Genomic DNA, 21,402 nt, shown 5'->3' with positions numbered 1-21,402 from the left:
TAAGACTGCGCAGCCAGTTATCGAAGGCTTCGCTTCGGAGACGGGTTTAATTCACCGCACGAGGGTCGCGCACTGTCCTCGCCGGCGCATTTCAGTGACACGAAGGGGGCTAAACAAGGCCTGCCTGCGCACCCTTCAGCACGGGCGTAACTATTCGCCAACCCATCAGTGGTCGCGCAGCGACCGGGCAACGACGACGGGGACGAGCGTGCGAAATCTCGGGTAAACAAAAGGCGAGCGCCTTGCCAAGGATGCGACGCGGATGGCGTTTGTTTCCCGACGTCCGCCGTTATAACTCGCACGTATATGGCCGTTGTGGCTGGAAGCGGGGCCAAGGTACTGCGTACTACATAGCCTTGGTGGTGAGTCCGTGTAATAGACGTGCCCGTACTCGCGCTGAGGCGGCTTCGAATAGAGTGACCTGTCCGGCACAGAGTCGTGCGATTGCTGAGGCGCTGAGTGGATTTAAGCTCTCCAAGGACGCGAGTTCGAATTCATGGCCGCGCTGACCATATATGTGCTACGCTGGGACATCGTTAAATATGGCGAGGTGCAGCGTGTAATGCGATTTTCCATTACTGGGTGCGTTAGAATGCTCAAGCCTGCGCAAATCGGTCACTCAAGAAAGAAAAGAAAGGGACTGAGGTTTACATATAATCGCGAACAAGTGTCTTTAGAATTTGACGCCTTCTCAGCCTTCACATTTGACAGCTTTGATAGATGCGCTCGGAAGTATGGTTGTGCAGTGCAAGTGTGCGCGTTCGACAAATTGCAGTGTGTTCTAATTCCACGCTGGACAGCGGCACCACAAGATACATTTTCTTCGCTGCTGGCATGGTTTCCAAGCTTTTATGCCGATGGTATATACCTATACATGTTGCAACAAAGCAGAATCAGGATCAAGTCATAATTTTCCGGTGTATACACTTAATAAATTTATATACGGGCTGCCAACTCCTTCTCCCGTCCTGCATTGCTAGCTTGAAAAGTAAATGTGCTACAGTGTAATGCATCAGGTAAACACACAGAGGAAGAATAAGGTGATGAAATGACGAGAACGCGCATTTATGTGAGTTTGACAGCGCAAAGTCACAGTAGAAAGCACAAATAGCCACACATAGGGCGTCTTTGTCAGTCACGTGGCTTAGCAGTCGTTTTTATCGAACACCATTGCGGCGCTTTTATATCTATCGCTGCAAGTCTTGGCACAAGAGGGCTATAGCTAGCTCATTTACCTATTAAAGGCTGTGAAATAAAAGAAAACATACTTTACTTATCTATTTTGCGCATCTCATAACATGTGTAATCAATCAATCAATCAATCAATCAATCAATCAATCAATCAATCAATCAATCAATCAATCAATCAATCAATCAATCAAATAATACAATTATTGATTCTAAAATCACATTTCATGCAAAAGAACAGCAAATACAGCTTTCATAATTTTAAAGCAGCGCGGAAAAAAGAAGAACAAACGATTCAGAGCCAGAAGTTAGGCACATATAGGGTATCGTTTACGTTCTTTTGAATACTAAAACAGTGCAATGAACGGGACAAGAAAGTCCGGCAAACACAATGCTTGTCCCTCTCTTCGCGCTGTTTTTGATTTTAGAAATATGTACCAACTAACCCAGCAGCAAAGTCACCTATAATTTTTCTTTTGTGAGGCGGGGAGGTGTGGCTGCTTCTAAACCACCCCAGTAAATTAACTCATCCAAATCACCATCTTAAGTTCGATGCAACTTGTTGGCAATGGGCCTATTAGCTTCAAGTTTCTTTTTTTTTTTTTTTTTGAGGAGCTATCTGTCAGTGGGTATGAGCTAAGAAAACGCAAGTATGCCTATAACAACTGACTGTGCATGGCCGCCCGTTGCCTTAAGAATGCAATGATAACAAAGTCAGGGCAAAAGAAAATACAAGAAATAGTAGAAGAAGACAAAAGCAGGATCTAATATGTGCCCACCAAACTCTGAGGCTTATTTCGCATTGTTTTCTTCTTTGGCATATGCGTGATGTTTAAATATTGCCTGTGGAAGAAACACAATTCTAGTCCTTGAGCTGGATTACTTCGATGATGTGGAATGTACCTGCACAAATAATTGAAGCACAAATTCGACTAATTTGCAATATTTCACTGATTAGGCTTTGAAGTATTTACTTTGCGGCACATATTGCACTCTGTAAACTATAGCCAGTGAATGCGCAAGGCGTATCCACTTGGAACAAATTCTCAGGATGACACCAGTTTTGAAACACTCATTCCCCAAGTGCGCGACGAAATACATTGGTGGTCAAATTATTTTTGCACTTCAACGCACGAACGGTACATCGCAAAAAGAAAAACAAAGTAAATGGAACAACTGTGCATATTTAGTCCAAGTTTCACGGCGCATATCTCCAAACCTGTGCCATCCTCAGAATTCGTTCCAAGTGGATATGCTTTTGAAAGCCACCAGCTACAATTTGTAAGTCGCAGTCTGTGGCGCAAGATACTTAGTTAAAACCTAATAAGATTTTATGAATTAGCTAATTAGCAAGCCCTTATCGGTAGCCTTGGAAGACACCACTCTGCTGGCTACACGAGAAGGAAATGGCGTTCCTCAGAGCGTGCACAACCACGCCAGCGTCGTCGATGACGTGTAAACCTGCAGAGCTGACACCATGGAAACTATAATTGAGGAAGCCTTCAATGTGCCTCTGCAGGTTGGTAATTATGGAGAGGACACTACCCAAGACCCGCAAGAAGCAGCGGTGTTCACACATGAAACAGCCGATAACGCCCTGAATACTTTGGTGCATTTTTAGAGCGCATCTCTTGGGCGCCCGTTCATGCGGCGAGCGTCGGCGTCGGCGTAACCGAGCGAATGAGCACAGTGAAGGATGAAAGAGCGAACGCGGAGCGCAGTGGTCGATGAAAGACGCGAGGAGGAAAGCCGAGGAGGAGGGCATGGCGAAAGCGTGAGAAGAAAAGCGTAGTGCGGCGACGATGGCTACGAGATGGCGCCAGAGTAGCGCGCGTCTTCTGGGAGGCCTGTCTGCAGCGACTGCTGCAGTGAATCGCGCCCAGGCGTCACCCACGCACTACCTCTCGCTATCTTCAGGTTAACGAGGCAGTCGTGCCACATTTCGTTCCGTTTTCACCGTGCCGCACGAGACAGATTGTCCGCGCCAGCCAATATGCCACGAAATGAAAACACGCATATAGAGCTGCGCTCAAATTTCGCATTAGGGAGCATCGTAATAGTCGGTCATCTTTTTTTTTTCATCAAACGAAATCAAATAATTTTTTTAGCGAGCTAGTTTAAACGTCAGGATTTGTGACAGCGAAAAGGTTGGGAGAGTGCCGGCAAGCAACAATTACTAATTCGGTGAAACAGGGATGTACAAAGGAATAATTTTTTTTCATGCAATTACAAATAATACATCTTGTTCCATCGGCCTTTCGCTTTTAGTGTTGTTTGATTTTTGTTCAGTAACGTGAATATTTGGGTGGCACCAAGAACAGTAGTATTTTAGTTTTGTGGATAAATTGTATTAAAACGAACTTCTGATAAGACAAACGTAACGATCGCTTCAAGTTTATATATATATATATATATATATATATATATATACATCGGGTGCAGCGACTATTAATTTCTGCTTATTTTTTCTTTCGCATATTGTGCAGCTTGTTCCATAGTTATATAGTTATATAAAGTTTTTGTGCTTTGAAATGCCAGGTCTGATCAGGACGCCCTGTCACGGCAGTCTAAGGCATCGTCACGGTATTTTTATGTTTCTTCGCGCGGTCTCATAGGCTGCTTCTATAAACAAATACCTATTACCTGAAAAAAAGAACACAAGCAAGCAACACTTTATATTGCAGGTCAACGAAAGAGCGCTAATGCCATTAGCTCCAAATGGGCCTCCAGGGCCTCCACAAAAGGCACAGTGACAGCCGAAAGCGTGTCATACGCAGCTTTTACAACCGGCGGCATTGAATGTAAAGGAAGCCGCGTTGCCACACATACAATTTGATGACATAGGCACGACTAGACGATCGTACAGCGTAGCGTGATTATGGCCGGAATTGCCTGCTGCTTGTGTAGGCGGAGCACTAAGGTCAACATGCGACATCTGTGACTGTAATCAGGAATACGATTGTCGATAGAGTTATTACCCTCTCGGTATCCGTTGTTGCGTCGGCGTGTACAAAGACGGGCCTCGATGAAATGTCAGAGTTGTGTCGACGACGGCCATGCCCCCTTCGACTATGATAGAACTATGAAGACAACCACAGTCCTTGCCCCCACCGTGTCCAACGCGGTGACATATCATAACCAAAATGCTTATTATTACTTCTGCTCATTTCACGCGCATAATATAATGCGTGACAAAAGTAGCGAACACAGCGCACTAGACGATTCGTGCAGTACATGGCAACATGAGCGAAGACTCCCTGACACGCGTGGCGGGAACCACGACATTTCTTGCCCGAAGGTTGTTGTTTGTTCTTGTTCTTCTTCTTTTGTTTTTGTTTTGGTATGACGGTCTGTGGTGGCCGGCGCCAAATAAAAATGCAGGTTTTGTGTTCTATCATCAGCTTCCCGGGCTCAACAGGATGCTGGATGCGCTGCCCAGATTACATGCCGGGCACGGCCGACTATCAAATAGACGTGGGGTGAGTCGGTAAAGATTCGCCTCTTCCTTTTGTCTCTTGCCATAATGACGGAGAATTTGCAGGGCGCCAATTTGATACTTCCTTTTTAGACGTTTCATTAGCATCGCCACCAGTGGGCAACTGAGGGGGTCCGGAGAGTAACCTTCACGCTGTGCTGCCTTCGCCAAATAGTGAACGTTCGTGACCGCGCTTGCCGTCACAACACACACACACACACACACACACACACACACACACACACACACACACACACACACACACACACACACACACACACACACACACACACACACACACACACACACACACACACACACACACACACACACACACACATATATATATATATATATATATATATATATATATATATATATATATATGTATATATATATAATAGATAGAGAGAGAGAGAGACTGGCCAGGCATACACGCTACTTCGGACAAACGCAGGCGGCAATGGTTACACTTGGCAACGAACAATGCAGATAAGTAAAGGATGCATTCCTTCTTGAGCATTCTGATGAGAGTGGACGTGTTTTCACTCGCGTCTTGTTGTTTTCGTCAGACAGGGGACAAGGACGGTCCAGCCTCTTCTCTCTCAAGGTTGTGCAAACAAAGTAGCCTCGACGTTCGACCCGGTGCGTTTATGAAAGCTCGTAAAATATGTCGGCTACTGTGACGGGCACATGTGACGCCGCGAGCAGAAACCTCCGGAAAAACCGAGGCTATGTGCCATGCGCGCGGTTATATTTGCTCGTTTGTCAGGCGCTCCGGTGGTTCTGTCAATCATGTGGCGCTTGGAAGGAGGCCCAACCTTCAGACGCAGCCTGCCCGAGCCGGGCTTTGTCCTTTACACATAAACAACCTCGTTGTCGTCAGCGCCTACAGCCCCCGCTCCCATGCACATATGGTGATTTTTGACGCGCCCCTGCAGTATTTTGACGTGGCAATGCATCAACAATGTTCGGCTGCCTCTTTTCTTAAAATCCTAAAAAAAGAAAGAACAAGCTTGGTTCTTGGGAGTGGTTGTGAGGGTCGACTGAATAAGTTGGTATGACAAGTGTAAATTAACAGAAACAAGCTTGAATGACACTGACTGACGTACTTTTGGCACGAGCGAACATAATTGGGGTGTTTACGGGAGACCTTTTGCCAATAAGTATTGTGCTGCCCCAAGCATTCGATGTTGACGCAGTTTACGTAGGAATCCAAACGTTAAATAAAGGTCTTTCTGGAAGCAGCCCAGAACTGGCGTAGTTATGGTGATTAGGCATGTTAAGACATCGAAAAAAAGAAGAGCCACATTTGACACCTGAAGGATAATACACCTTGAGTCACGAATAAAGTTGTAGTAAAAGCAAAGTAAAACGTGGCCGACCAAGGTATGCGATCATCCTAATACGGAACGCTCTTAATTAGGAAACACATTCACCATCGAGCAGAAGTTTATTATATGACACACGAAACTATGCAAGGCTCCTCCACTACGACGGCGTGGCGAAGTACTGAACGCCAGTGGTTTAATCGAAATAAAGTTAAACCAATCATTTATAAGAAAGCCCATATGGCCGATTGATTCCATATCTATAATTCCATATATCTTCATAGAAGATCGTGTATAAATAGCCGTAGGTTTCTCTAATAAACCTGCATGATGGGTTTGTGGTTCGGCGCATTTGGGCGTTGTTCAGGTTAAGGACAAGAAAACCGAAAATCGCGTTGAAGGCCAATACAGCTAAGGCCGTTTTTGTAGTTCTTGCTTTTGCAACTGCTTCAAGCAATTAAAAAAATAATAGATAAATTACTACCTCGATAAGAGTGAGAGAGAGAGAAATAGAGAAATTTTTTTTACGAATGCTGGAGACGTTTGCCTGGTCATATGCCTAACATTGTACTCATGATGACAATGGTGACCTGTCAAATGATACAGCATAGATTGTACATATGCCCGCAACATACACAAATACACAAAATAAAAAAAATCGGCCCGTAATCACAAAAAGTACTTCCGCTAGAGTTATTCGTAAGAGCAAATCCCAGCTAATTAATACTGATGTGGTCATATTATTAGCGAAGGCCCAATGGAAAAGATTCCTTACGGAAAAAAAAAACATTGTGAATTCGGCTGTAGAGTATTTGGTAGAAGCCAGTGTCTTGAGGGCAGCTAAGCGAACCTTTGTTGCGCCTAGAGTAGTACCAACGCTGTTCCAAGGTCTAATTATATAAGCAGATGCTGTAACTCAAAGGAGCTCTTATTTTCGTTTTTTATCTATTCTCTTGTGTTGCCACGCGGCACCCATGTGGGTTCCAAACCACGCTACTACCGTTTGCCCACCGGTGACCCAAATGGGCACTGGTGTCGCCCGGCCCGACATTGGGCTTTATTTGGGGATGAAATGTCCTGTTGAAGAAGCACGTGCCATGCAAATACCGTTGGATCCTAATGACACAACAAAACCCTGAAAAGGGGCTTTACGCAGCAAAGAAGCGACCACGTAAAGTTAAGGCGGACACGGGAACGTGTCAACTCAGCTTCTCATAACAAACTAGTATCGATAGGTTTTATTGGACAAGCTATTGATAGGATTCGTTGATCAGAACAGGCACTTTGCGAATCGAATATGCTTGGTCATGTTTCCCGAGTATTCTTTCAAGAGTGACATTCAGTAGCAGAGAAGCCATACGCAGATCACGAATTCAGCAGATAGACCAAATACCACGTGAAAGAAACTTTGAACGATTCGAAAAAAAAAACGAGAGAGAAACACCACGTTAGTGGGGAATGAACATCGATTAAGGAAGCTTATTAGGAAAGACAGAATAAAAATAACATGCATCGTGTTCATCAGCAATGAGCCAGCAGAAATATTTATTAGCGTCGCGTGAAAGCCGGAAAACTGCGTGCATGCTGCAAACACTGACAGTAATTTCGCCGCTTCTTCGTTCTTCATTTTTTTGCTCACTTGTATGACTGCAACAGTAATCCCAACAACCCTCGGATGTTGTTATTTGAGTATTTTATTTCTTGTTTGCTGGCCCAATCGCCTTTTCAACGGAACAAAACTTATCAAAGGTACCATGTCCGTTGAAAGGGCCCAAAACCCCATATGACTAGAGAGCGTCGCATTAGGTAGAAACGTGAAAGCACCATACGCTTCTCCGCATTGCATTATGTCGCTTGTTTCGTCCGTACGACACAAAGTTTCACAGGAGGGTGGAAACATTAAGGGATCAGCAGTCGTCCAACAAGCTATGACTCAGGCTGGAGCCAAGGTTTCGACAGGGCCTTTGTAAGGACCTGACAAGAAAGAAGTCCCCTGGTCGAAGCGTTAACTCCAGGCTGAGGAATCCCTTGTTCGACGATTGTTCCGTCCATCTTTTTCTCCCATATATCAGTCAATGCAGTTTGCAACGTGCTTAAGAACTTATGATTGAGCACTCGAGATATATATATATATTTTATTATTATTACGCATACACCTACTTATAACGCTTTAAAAATTGGTAATCTTGCTAAGTTAAACAAATAACATTGTGCTTAGGTTACTTGGCACTTCACAGATGAAGTAGACAATGAAAACATAAAGCAGATAGCGACCATGATGGGCAACATTTATATCGCCCCCCCCCCCCTTTTTTCATAAAAAAAAGTTGTCTGTGCTATCCCGCTGTGGCCCGTTTATGCTTTCGTTAAATAATTAAGAAATGAAATGAATGATGTTAGTCCATTAGCAGCCTTCTGAGTGCTCGAGTCGGCTACCTAGAAATCAACATGGTTTGCGTAGCGCGGTATTTTCCACAAGCTCCGTTTGGTTATCCCCAGCAGCCAAAGCAACTATAGAAGGTCCAGCCATCTCCAAAGATTGCGCAGCTTGACAGGCAGAACGTTAACAAAGCACTTATCCCCCCTGGGAAAAAGCATGGCCTACACAGTAAACAGTTTCTATTTTCGGTATGTGTAGTACTTCCGTAAATTGCCCACCCGACGCCTTTTATTGACAGGTTGGCACGGTGTAAACGTCTTCGTTGATTCGAACGTTGCGTGCCAAACAGCGTTTCTGTGCCATGTGGTGCTGTCAATATGTCATCGTGCTCTCCGAGAGGAGAAAAAAGAAAACGTGCGTCAGCTGGCCATTAGGGCTTTGGCAACATATCGCAATAATCGCTACCAGGTAATGCGTTCTTCGGGGCTTCTGGAGGTTTTTCGCGGCTACAGCTAATACCAACTTCAAGAGGGAATGCGGCAAGTAAATCCGGGTAAGGAGTATTCGAGGCTTCACGAAACGTTTGACTACGCGCCGACGCCTTGTCCCTTCGTGCTTTCCGTGCCAAGCTGTTAATAGGTGAAATGCCCTGCTGACGCCCCGTTGATAAACAGCGGATGTTGATACTCCCGGGGCCATTATTATGACGAAAAGGTTACGTGCAAGACAGAGACGCTTATTTTTAGCAAGTTGAACCAGAGTTTTACATAATGAGTGTGTATAAGCCTGAGGAGAAAGCCTAATTATAACTAGTACATATCTGTTGATCATGCGTGATCAATGATATGTGGACCCATGAAAAAATATCTAAATTTAGGCACTATCATGCTGTTTTAAAGCAAGCTTGTGAACGGAAATCCAGTGGTCCAAGTATCGCTTTCTTTGTGTGTGTCTGTGGTAGTTAAAAAAATGCAGTTATTACATTTGTCACAAACGCTTGAATGGCAAATTTTCTTTACTGGCTAATTTTGTTTTTCCTACTGACCTCATATTTCATGTATTGCAAACGTAACACTGTAGAAAACCTTAAGCTGCTTTTAAACCAGCGTGGTAAGGTTGCTTGTGTTAAAGTATAAATATACACTGGGGGTTTCAGCGAGCCCTTTCAAATAAAGAAATAATGTTTGTGGCTGATAGCACAATTTCAGTCCATAAGCTTATCTACTGGAAGAGGCGGACATTATTACTTGAAAAATAAAGTGAAATATGCGACAGATTAAGTAAAGAAAATTCACAAATTTGGTTTTTATCTAATTATCTTAGGACACTTATTGCAATTTACAAGTTTCAGCCGGGAAGTTCAAAAGACTGATCCACTTAGAACGAATTCTCAGGAAGACACCAGTTTCGATATGTTAATTCCCGAACTTCGGGGTGAAATGCATTGGCGTTCCAGTTACTTTTGTGCTTCAGTGCATAAAATGACGTTACGTTAAGAAATTAAGTGGAATGGCAGTCTATTGTTACCGCAAGTTTGACGGTGCATCTCTGGTAAGCGGCGTCATCCATACAATTCTTTTCAAGTGGATATGCCACGTAGACTTACCCGCTAGAATTTGTAAATTGCAATATGTGTCATAACGTGATTAGTTAAAAATCTAAGGAGTGAATTTCTGGTAATTAGTCGATTATGTATATCAATTTTTGTGCAAGTAATGTCCGCTTCTTTGAGTAGACCAGCTCACGGACTAGAATTGTGCTACCTGCTACTGGCAATTAAAAAAAAAAGAACGATTTTGAAAGTGCTCACTGAAACAACCTGTATCTGACAATATTGTCGCAGAGAGCATAGCGCTATGCCACGTAGAAAAAGATGTTACAATGAATAAACTCAAGAAACCAGAGAACGCTTGACAATCCGACAATGCAAATTCTTGAGCACGCGCTCACTGCCGCTCCGCGAGAGCATGCAAATGAGCTGTGTTTACCAGCGGCGAACATGCCCCGCAGACCTGGCGAGGTTAGCGCATGATCGAGCAATAGTAAAAGCGAACAGGGTCACAAGACCTCCTAATTCATTCGGCGCGTCTCTGAGGTTACGAAGCCAGACCGCAGCCAACGCAAGGAACAGGCACGCAGCGCCCCAGGCGGAATTTGGTGACGCGCCCGCACGCAGGTGACGCGGCGCGCTCGCTTTGCGTTTCATGCGCTGCGCCCGAAACTCGCGTCGCTCAGCCGTGCGCGTCTTTCAATCGAAACCGACGCAGCGTGAAGGGTGCTCATTAAGGAGGCTGGATGCCACATCACCCGCAACGTACGCTACGTCCGAATGGGTTACCAGCCTCCTCGGGTGGCCGTGACGTCTCCCGTGCGAAGACCGAACGGAGGAGTGGGTGTGCGTGACCTAATGCGGCGCTCGTACGCAGTCAAAAGGCCGCTGTTGTTTGCATCGTTGGCGGCATCGAGCCACGAGCATTTAAGGTAACACACACACACACACAAAAAAAAAAAAGGAAAGCGGGCCAATGTAAGGCCTACTGGAGACAAGGAGGTCGCGCGGAAAACAAACGGCAGTCGAAGTATATGATGGCGAGTCAGGGGCACTCTCTCCCTCTGTTTCCGGTGAGCAAATGATTGTGCCTCAACTGGAAGGAGGTGGATTGGGATAAACCAATAGTCTAATAATAATAAGCGCCCCTCGTCTTATCTTGGCTACCGGCCGTAACGAACCACAGAAAGTTTAGAAGAACATTTTGCTGGACGAGTTGATCCATGGCTATGTTCGTTCTTTCTTAGGCGCTACTCTTCCTAAAACGGAGCCAGAGAAAGTAGTTCGGTACCGTTCAGTGGATGCGGCCTATTCAATCCTTCTGATACCTCAGTGACTGCGTATCCACTTAATTCATACCGAGATGGAAGGATGGGCAGCAAATCGGTTGTCATATTTGTAAAGCGTGCCTGGAATGTTATCTGTGGCTACGGCTAGACAGGCAGCTTGAATATTGGGGCTTATCAGTATAAATTATGGGCCTGTAGATTGGGCAGGGTAGTGGTCTTCCCAGCGGGCGTGATTTCCACTACGCGTACACGTGCGAGACCGGAGAAACGGCGTACTCCTTCCCTGACATCATCGCGAGGGTACTGCCCGGAGACTTCTGGGCCAGGCTTGACGATCAAGCCACCATTGTTCTCGCAAACATGAACTCGATTTCGTGTCCAATAAAGTTGTTTCTCCCCATCTTTCTCAGCTTCGCGGAGCAGGATGAATGCCACCGCTTGCACTTAAGATTATTTGTCGGCGAGTCTCCGCAACTGAATATCTCCCTCCAATCTAGTTTTGCACGTTTATACACCTTAGATAGCATATTTATAAATCTGCTTGCATAAGGCAACAAACGAAACGATGCGCCTGGTTGAAATTTCACTTTTTAATGATTTCTCTCTCTGTCGAACAGGAAGACGGCAGAAGGCGATGTTGCTGGAAATCCAGGGAGCCTTCAACATTCTTTTGCAGTCTCTAGATATGTCATTAATTAATTAATTAATTAATTAATTAATTAATTAATTAATTAATTAATTAATTCATATTTATTCGGACAACCGACACATAGTTGTCCAGGCGACTGGTGCAAAGGCTCAGAAAAACTAACGTAGCGTTTGTCGCCCAACCCTCCTTTCTTTGCTTACACACTTCTCAACATTGACAGCCAAAACAAAACTTGCACAGAGCTCAGAAAGAAAAATGCATGGCGGCTATATACTAGAATTAGACATATCAGACGAAAAATTATATGCAAAGGGTTTACAATACAATACAATATACAATACTGGAAGTGAAAATAATGCCATAAACAACTTTGGACCGCAAAGAAAGAAAAATGTGATAATGAACGCAACATATGTATGGCAATATACATTTAATACGTTGTTCACCACTAAGACAAAAAAAGTCCTAAAGCTTGAAACTATCTGGTGACCCTGTTGCAAAAAAAGTAGCAGTTCTGTCTGAAAGGTGAAGCATCGGTTGCGATAGCAAATTAGTAGACAGGTATACGAAGTAAGGATAGTAGCTTCATCGGCCGTATAAAGTTGTAAACATTCGCTTACTAGCTAAATTAACAAGCATGGTGGCACGCGCGCGCAAGAAAACATAAACATATCTCACTCAATGGCCGCGCGCACTCGCCGTCACAAAAAGCTGGAGCCAGAAACCATGGCAGCAGCAGCGGTCAAATTGACCTTCGTGCTGCCTCTCACATCAGCGCGAACAAAGATACGAGAACACAGCGCACACGAAGCTATTAGTACTCCTCCCCCATCGCAGATCGATTTCAATATACAACCAGCCGCCGGTGTAGAACACCGGCTCCCTCTCTCTCTTGCCCCCGGTGCCTTGTGCGCGACGGAAGACGGCGCGCTTTATCACCGCTTTCCTCCCTTGCGCGCACGTGAAAATGAGCCACCATGGTAGGCTCACCGTCACACGCTTTCACTCGCACATACAGCATACAGCATGCGGCGACGATGCTATCGCCCTTGGACTTCATACGGAACATCGCGGCGACGGCGACGGCAGAAATGCGCCTACAGTGTCCATATAATCGCTATCACAATAAAAAAATTACGATCTATGCATCTATTTATCTCCGATCCGCTAATTTTGCCCGCGTTCATGCGACACTGGGTGTGGTGCAACAACTTAGGTGTTTCACTTATATTATGAAACCACAGAATATTATACGCTGTTATATTAGCAGGTCTGCTTGCTTTAGAGAGGCATTTGGGCCGCCTTTATTATTATGGTTATTACGTCATGATTTGTTCTCTGATCACGCAAAAACGACATGTGCTCACTGACACCACTGTATAGGTCAAAATTGCGTTGTTAGATTGTCTGCCGCGCGAGCAGTGTAGTGGCATTGGTGGACCCAAACTTTCGTTCGCGCTACGGCGATAATGACGTTAGCGTGAACAGGCGGCCTAACTAAGGCAAGAAAACGTCGATGGCGACAACAGTTGTCGTCAACGTGACTGAATGGGCGGGCGTAAAAGCAAACGTTGTTTCGAGCACTTAACTGCTGCTGCAGTTAATAAATACGAAGGAAAAGACTCGCTAAGAACTAAAGATCTTAGAAAAAGAGTCAATCATATGATTAGGGCGGCACTTGCATGTACCGACCCTTGGGCCTAGGGCCCCATACATGAAAAAGTTGGGGGTCGTCTCAAGTATTCTTAACCAGCATTTTCTAGCACATATTCGTTACTTGCCGTGTATCTTGTCCCAGGAACCAGGTCTACACAAGAGGAGGTTCTAAGGGGCTGGCAACCAATGGACTGATCAAACTCAGAGGTGGACGCGTCGGCTTATGAGTATCATTTGATTACAAACTGTTCTTATTGAGAGAGAAAAAGTTCCACAGTGCAGTACGAAATCAAAAAAGAATAATAACTAAAGTTAGTCCATGAACTCAAGTACCAAGGTGTGAACAAAGACTGCTGTCTGAACTTCAGTTACCGATAATATGAATTTGCACGCGTCCCATTGATTTTATCAAAAAGAAACTTAATATTTTGCCTTCAACCTGTTAGAACAGCAAGGATTTGGTGGGACTAAGAACTCTGTACATTATCCCTCGTCTGCGCTCTAAACCTATTCGACAGCCTACGAGCAGGTCTCATAAGATTATATAAATTATTTTTCTGCCTGTATCAATACTGACACTAAGTCTCGCACCTCTTGACTTACTGTAAGGAGTCAGTAGCCGCACCCTAGACCAATCTATCCCTTGCTAAAGAGAAGTGGTTACGGTCAGATATGGTAACATGAGAATAAGGTAGGTAGTTGCAACATCGTATTGGTGCTTATTAGCACTGGTACCACATGTAGGCTAACCAAGATGCTGCAACGCCACGCGTCGCTGCCGAAACAAAAAGTTCACAATAGTTATTTCTTCTAACGGTTCTAACTTTTTTCATCCTATTATCCTTTTATCCTCTCCTTGGACTAGGGGAGGTTAAGGTATCCGATCAGCGATGGGACAGTTGCTACAGGTCTCCACCCCATTTTCTTTCTGAGGCGACTAAAACCAACGAAGCCAACAAGTAGGTTAAACCGCGTGGCCTCAAAAATTACTTCGAATTTCTATCAAAATGTCCATAGAAGCGTCTCTCCCTGTCTTTCTCTCTCCTTTTGTTATGTGTTGTGTATGTAGTGCCCGTGTCTTCAAGCGATATAGGTATATCTATATATATATTCGCAGCAGAGGGAGCAGTGCGTGCATCCAGAAGAATGAGTCCATATAAGAACGCAATGTGGCGCAGAGTCAGTCTACAGAGAATCTATCAACCGTCTAATTGATCCTAATGAAGGAAGGGGACGCGCAACGCCTAAGACGAGCCCTTCGTCGCCGAGCGCACAGTTTGCTCGAGCTTCCGGTCTTTGGTGTGCGGTGGCTCGCGCCACTCGAGAGGCAAAAGCGCGCTGCTCTTCGCTCCGCTGCCGCCACGGCGCTGGCGACACGGAAGAGCGGCCACGAAGGTCGCGCCGCGTAACCGCCATGTCGCCGCACAGACAAAAGAGGGTTCACCCGTCTCCTCGAAGGATGCGCGTACTCGGCGCGTTCCGGGCATGCTTCCACGAACCTCGCTCGGGAAGCACGGAGTCTAAGCCCGAGCGAAGCAAGGGAAGACTGAGGGCGGGGAAGAGGGGCGATGAATCGGACCGGGCCGATTAAATCCGCCACGGCGTCGCTGGGGCGGCGCGGTGGCTTCGTTTCGACCTGTGACTCGGTCGGCGCGCGTGTGTGTCATCACCGCTTGGCGACTCCACCCACGATGTTATGTATATATTGGCCAAGGGTTCCGCATGTCTCGTCACTCACGCGATCCCGCGCCGCGTCTCTCGGGTTTTCTACTGCACGTCGTGCCCGTGACCCTGTCCTTCGAGCGAAGGTGAGCTACGAGAAGACTAGAACTTATCGCAGTACTTATTTGTTGCCCGTTTATTAATGGTAACGTCGCGTGAAGCCTTGCAGCAATGCCTAAGGAAGAGGTGCAGAACGAGACGTTAAACGGAAGGTTAAATGCGTGATAAGCAGCGATAGATGACCAGTGCGTGAAGCCGAGGAAAATCTGTCAGGACCTGCCTCTATGTCCAGGACGGCTGCGACTACATTGATATCACAGAGAAAAGGTTGGAGTGAAAGAGCTTCTGTTTATTCATCTAGGTGAAAATTGAGACTGAAATATTTCTACGCACATTTCTACGCCGAGAGCAGGATCAGATAGGGCAGAGTGAGAGTCATCGCACTGCGTGTAGTGTGTTTTCCTTTATCTCCGGTAATATTTAGCTGTATTATCAGTTTACCACGTTTTCGGTCTTTGGTAACGAATAGTCAGGATGTCAGGTGTTAAATTTCCAAATAGTTTAATTAGTATTTTGCTAGTGAATGGCCGCCTCTCTAATGACATGTCTTATAAACACTGGCAGCGATTTCTCGCAGGAACTGCTTTAGCGCACGTATTGCTTTGTGAATACAGTATTAGATTCTTCTCGAATAATGAAGGCGATTGTGACTGTATAGGGACCGCAGCGGGATAGTAGATATTCAATGCAACGAACATCCTACGGTGCTTGTAGGACGTTCAGAAATTTAACCCCACATCTATTCTTTAACGTGTTCTGTGCCGGGATACGCTATGAGTAAGGGCGATTTAAGCGGCGCATTGGATACCAAAATCCCTGACTGTGCCCTCCGCTGTCGGTGTCGTCGGTGTGTGCTTTCGACTTTCTGGGCGCACGTTCGCCCCATATACAGTCAATATTTTCGAGCGTATGCATGATGTTTTTTTTTTAATACAGAAAACGCATATTACACAAACTGACATAAGTCTGTTCTGTAGATACCACGCAGTAAAGGTCCCGCGGTCCTTGTTATTGCAGGGCCTGTTTGCACGGCAACACTCCAAGAGTTCCACTCCTTTTCCCGTCTTAATCTGTTACCACGGTACCGTTTTATTACGCGACACTGCAGGTCTTAAAAGTGGGGACACTTTAATTAATTAAGGTGCAGTGACTTCTCTCCAATTCTGTTCAAGCATTGTATTCGTTGTATTCTAGTATTAAAGCTATTAGACTCAGAATGATTATGAGTAAGGATCAACAGCAAATATCTCAGCAACCTTCGGTTTGCACAGACATTGTCCTGTTCTGCAACACTGGAGACAATTACAACAAATTATTGAGAACATTAACTGAGAAAGTGGAAGAGTGGGATTTAAGATTATTATGCTGAAGACAAAGATAACGTTCAATAGTCTAGCAAGGGAATAAGAATTTAGGATCGCCAGTCAGCCTCCAGAGTCTGTGAAGGAACACGTTTACCGAAGTGAATTGCTCATAGGGGACCCTGATCGCGAGAAGGAAGTTTACAGAAGAATAAAAATGGGCTGGAGTGCACACAGCAGTCATTACTAAATCCTGACTGGGAACTTACCAATGTCGTTGAAAAGAAAAGTGTACAATCATTGCGTTCTACCCGTGCTGACATATGGGGTAGAACCTTGGAGGTTAACAGAGCGATGGAATGAAAAATGTTAGGCGTAACGTTAAGAGACAGGAAGAGCTAGAGCTGTGTGGATCAGAGAGCAAACGGGGATAGCCGATGTTCCACTTGATACTAAGTGAAAAAAAAAAAAAGAGCTGGGCAGGCCATATAAAGCGTAGGGCAGATCACCGGCAGAACATTATAGAGTTTCGGAATGAGTGCCAAGGGAAGGGAAGCGCAGTCAAGGACGGTAGAAAATTAGACAGGAGGATGAAATGAGGAAATTTGCAGGTGCAAATGGGAATAGCTAGCGCAAGACAGGGGTAATGGTATATAGCAGGCAGAGGCCTTCGTCCTGCAGCGTACATCAAGAATATATTGATGATGATGATGATGATGATGATGATGATGATGATGTTGATGATGATGATGATAAGAGCGCTATCGCGAGCAGATTTTGCAAAGTTAGGTTACATATACAATAAATAACGGCAATAAATCAGTTTAGAATCGGAAATTATACTTTCAAGGCTCTATTTTCATTAATTTGACGGAGACATGCTTCTTGCTATTAAAGAAAATTTATTCGACACGTCTTTCTAACAAATTTCGCGCCCAAATCTACGCGCAATACATCAGCGTGACGTCACCGATTTCAAAGTGTTTCCTCGTATATATTTGGGCTTTCATTTGGGGGGAGTGGGGGGGATATGCAAAAGTTCAGAAAAATGTTAGATTAAACCTTTGTTTTTCGATGTGTTCATTCTTTGTCGGTAAAAGATGACCTAGGTTTGGGTAGACGCTGTTAAAGTTCGTGACGTCACGACTTCCTCGTGCAGTTATTTCAGGTTGACGTCGACAGCGAATTTCTGTATTTGCTTGTCTTCTGGCTACCAAGCCTCCCTTCACGGTAAGACTGGCCGGTCTGCTGTTGCAGGCGTCTATTATACTAACATTGCTCCCTACTGAATATTCTTGTTTATTTCCCCTATAATCGAGAGGACAGCTTTTCGCTTGCACAGTAGCGACATCTACTGTGTCGATCGCTCTCGAGATTATCGGTAAAAGAATGTTAACGACGTGATCTCTATCAGCTATGCGCATTGCATGGACACCGTTCGAGGGCAGATCGTTCCCAACGTTATTCCTTCTCGGAGATAATTAAATTGCTGATCATGTCGCATGAGATGACAATCTGCGCATCTACAATGATTTCCGCAGTCCAAGCCTGACAAGCTTCAGGCACTAAGATGAAAGTTTGTCAAAACAAAGAGATGAGTTGGTTGCGATGATGCAACCTCTAACAGTTTGTCGCTCCGTAACGACGACCAGCAGCTTCTAGCGAAAGCGTGATTAGATAAGCGCGTGTGCAGGCGCTTTAAATGTTTAATTCAGCACGCGTATCTGCTGCTATATAGCATTGACGTCACGGACACTTACTGACGAGATTTGATAAGAGAGGCTATTTGTATTCCAACATACTATGCGATGAAAAGGCCCTTTGCGCAATTTTGTAACCATGCAGCAGCGCCTCGCTAATTTCCTGCTTTCCGGTTGTGAAGGCTTCCCGGATGTGGAACTCACGCTTGGACGACAAGATTAGTATACGGGCTTATATGATAACATAACGGTTTTAATGGTACCACGCAGCGACGAAGACAATGCTTGCTGCACGACACACCTTAGGGCAAGCTTCATGACGGCTGACGAAAGCGACAAATTTCACCCGTAATACAACTCGTTCAATGCGAATGTACCAGCGCAGCCGGACTTCTTCCTAGCTCAGTTCTCTCTTCTGGGCCGAGAGTGCGGAGAGGAGCGACAGTACGCTGGGGTGTCGTGTTGACTGCATACTAAGAACGTAAGAAGCACATTGACTTTCGAAACATTCGTTTTCATTGGGCGACCACTTGCGGCGGGAATGTCTTACGGCGGTTCTTGGTACAAATTTTCAGGCGCAATTAGGGACAAGTTGAACTACAGAGGCCACTTTCAACGTGTATCGCATAAATTGCTTAGGCTATTGTACGTGCGGGAAAGGGTGGGAACGCACGCACGCACTCTATCCTGTATTAATCACAGAAATCACAGGTCGTATCACAGGTATAGTATCAATCACAGAAACTATTGCACGTGACATCTCAAAACGTGCAAAACTCTGCACTTTCATTACCGTTTAAACTACGAGGCATCGCGTCCACTTACAGGTCCATCATTGCCGCAGTTGCTGAACAACCATTCTGGCGGCAAACGCATACATGAGACACTGATTTTCCGTTAGCATGTTTAACATGGAACTCTACGCTTTTCGCCTGTTCCAGTGAATTGATTCGGTTGGCGGCTGTACCCGTTCTGTCTTTCTTTTTTCTTCTTGCACTGACTATGGTAAGAGTAATACTATGTCATAAGCACGTTCTTTTTTATATATACATAATTATTTTGCAGAGCGCTTTTAAAAGAAAAGAGAAGGTACTTTTCTTGCGTTTACGACTTGCGTTAATTACCATTTGGACATCTGAAAAGGAGAAAGGCGTCAGTCGCCTTCTGATTCCCGGTATTCGGCGTTGCTAACGGAATTCGCGAAACCGCAGCATTCGAGAAAAGTGTCAGGTCAGTAACACTCAACGTTGCGACTGCCGCAACAGGTTTCCCCGAGTACAGCAAATGTCACACAGGACACATCGAACCTCATCTCATTGATTCTGTCCATCCTTACATAAAACAAATTGCGCCACTGTCACGCTGCGCAGGGCCATGCTGTGGCCACCTATCCCGAAAGCCGATGGCCTCCTTTCGCTCCGAAGGCTCGCTTCACCAAAGAGTTGCGTGCACAAAGAAAAACGTAAATGCCAAAGCCACGCTCGGACGCGGTCTCTCGCCCCTGCCCACTCGACGGAGACGCAGCGCTTAACCGCGCTTGGCTGCTCGCAGCAGTCAGTCTTCTTGAGAAGTTGTCGGCGCTTCTTTGAGAGGCAGGGGTCCAGGGTAGATGTAGAGACCGTCAGCGGCGGTCACGATTAATGGTGTAGATATCGGCCCGAGAAAGCCGCAACAGTGTAGGGGCGGGTGTGTTGACTCCTGCGCTGCTGCCTATACCGTACCATTAACTTAGATAGACTCTCACGCACTTTTGCGATCGTACTTCGACCGAGTTTTGTGCTTTCACCTGTAAATTCCTGAAAAAAAAAATTGACCCTGCTTATGTCGCCTGACCTTTCGCGTTCAGATAACGCGTATAAAGACGAACTCTTGAGGCGTGAAACTGGATCCCGGAAAGATGAAGCTCGTTCACGAGCTCACGCAGCGTGCTCAAATACATCTTGATGTACGTGACAACGACTAGAAATAATTTTTTGCTCAAGGCTTCAACACGACGGATGTTTGCAATATTTCTTTCGCGTGCTATCGGGCTCGGCGGCCATGACACGTTCTCAGGGCGCACGTAGCCCGAGCAAACTCACGTAGGCTCTCGCCTGTTGCAATGCACAGTATCTCTCGCTTTCGACTTTCTGCGCTTGTTCAAGTGGAGGTACTAGCGTGGTTGTTGCCCCGGTGAAGAGGATCATTCCACAAAGCATGCCTTTGTAAAGGTAACGCGTAGATTTTACATAACGGATTCGAGTAATGACAAGTGTTCTTGCGTTTTATTCCAGCCCCGATAGAGCATAAAATTAATCTTATCAGGTAATGGGGCAAGAACAATCAAAGTGAAGAATGGATCATTATTGATAAGTACGTTAGGATACCTTGTCTAAGGGAATACAATCAGTTTTTTCCAAAAAGAAATGGCGTGGGAATGAACAAAGACGCTTCAGTTAATAAAGAAATTCAATAAAATAAATAAATAAAGGAAAGTACACAGAGAGAGAAAGCAAGAAGACAGGAAGGGGGATCAACCACATGAGAATCCTGTTTGCTACCCTGCACGGTAAGAGAAAGGAGGGGAATAGAAAGAAGAAAGAGGAAGAGAGTGAGCACGGTGTTCATCGAAGCGCCGGTACACCAAAGCCGAGTACAAGCCGCTGCTGCATGTCGTGCGCTGCAGATACGTTGTGCTGCAGGCATTCCAACAGCTCTTATCTTGGTTGGTGGCAAAGGAGACAAGACTTCTGCTTCTTTAGTCAATCTTGGTGCAACCCCTTAGCTGGTGATGCGCGTTCAAGTCACCTCTGATGGTTCAGGAGCCAATGGTCGCTAACAGTCTTTCTTTAAGCCTCTCGCAGTCAAAGGCTCCTGTTGGGCGTATTGTTGGCTCCAACAAATGTGAAGGACACATCGTTTTTTTTTTGTTGACACGTAGGCCTTCATATTGGTTGTTGACATGAGGTTGTGTCGTTTGGGAAATTTACGTAAAATCCGTGCGAATGTAGATAATTGCTTAACTGCGCGCACGGCACGTAACTGAGCCGAAGGATTTGTTACCAAACAGTCTGAGCTGGGCCGATGTATTTGGTTTGCAAATTGCTCGAAATTATAAAGACG

The 21,402-nt window shown here is 45.3% G+C and overlaps 1 protein-coding gene across 1 annotated transcript in view; it reads left to right on the top strand.

Moving 5' to 3' along the window:
* Nucleotides 1-15,251: 15,251 nt before the first annotated feature.
* The window catches only part of LOC142582561 (acetylcholinesterase-like), a 58,790-nt gene continuing 52,639 nt past the window's right edge, over nucleotides 15,252-21,402 (top strand). Inside the window, exon 1 of the mRNA XM_075692417.1 lies at nucleotides 15,252-15,325. The gene's annotated coding sequence lies outside the window, so the exon portion shown is untranslated. The remainder of the gene's footprint in view (nucleotides 15,326-21,402) is intronic.

The sequence above is a fragment of the Dermacentor variabilis genome, chromosome 5, assembly GCF_050947875.1.
Source record: "Dermacentor variabilis isolate Ectoservices chromosome 5, ASM5094787v1, whole genome shotgun sequence".
In the NCBI taxonomy this organism is placed as follows: Eukaryota; Metazoa; Arthropoda; class Arachnida; order Ixodida; family Ixodidae; genus Dermacentor; species Dermacentor variabilis.
Note: the sequence above shows the minus strand (reverse complement) of the source record. Positions and strands in the feature narration are given on the sequence as shown.